We start from the raw sequence: 754 nt of genomic DNA, 5'->3' as shown, positions 1-754 counted from the left end.
CTCCAGGTGGATAAACCACTCTTGTGGGTCTGAACTGTCATCCACGGGATAGGTGGGTAGGGGCTCTAAATTGAGATCGGCGGTGAACGCAGGCTTTTGGGTCGTGGTACTTTGCTGCTGACTGTGAAGCAGTTTTCCCTCCAGCTCAGCCACTCTCACTCGCAGCTCTGCTATTTCCGCGACTCTTCGTTCTTCTTTCTTCATCAACTCTCGGATTCGCCCTTCCGCCTCTTTGTGCATCCGACGGCTGTCGGATAACGCATCCTGGAGTGTCTTTAGTAGCTGTTCTTGTATGAGGTCCGCCGCTATCACTCGGTTTTGCTGCGAAGTCGCCGCGGAGTTAACTGGGGGCGCCTCTAATTCGCGGCCAGGTGATAAGCTCCGCGAGCCGTCCGAACGGCNNGTCATTGCACGTGTGGTCACACAAAAATGTGACCGAAACAACTCGGCTGCAAGGGGGGTAGGAAGTGAGCCTGTCGGATAGGACCAAAAAGTAGCCACGCCGTTGTTGGACCGAGCAGCCCCCACTTCTGTCACCAAAATCTGTTAGTATTCTTGAGACACTTCCGTTGTAGATCAGTGAGAGGCTCCGTCCGCCGCAAGGGGGCTCGGCGTGGATCGAGGCCACGTTGCAAAAACCCGCGAGGTTCGTTCACGGTTCGCCTCGAAGGAAAACGTTCGTTTTCCCCCCCCCCGTCTACTCGGGGTTCGACCTTCCGACGCCGCCCCCTGTTCTCGCGGGGCGGCACGGCAC

This window comes from Cystoisospora suis (genome assembly GCF_002600585.1).
Source record: "Cystoisospora suis strain Wien I chromosome Unknown contig_1249, whole genome shotgun sequence".
Taxonomy (NCBI): Eukaryota; Apicomplexa; class Conoidasida; order Eucoccidiorida; family Sarcocystidae; genus Cystoisospora; species Cystoisospora suis.
This window is presented reverse-complemented; position numbering follows the sequence as displayed.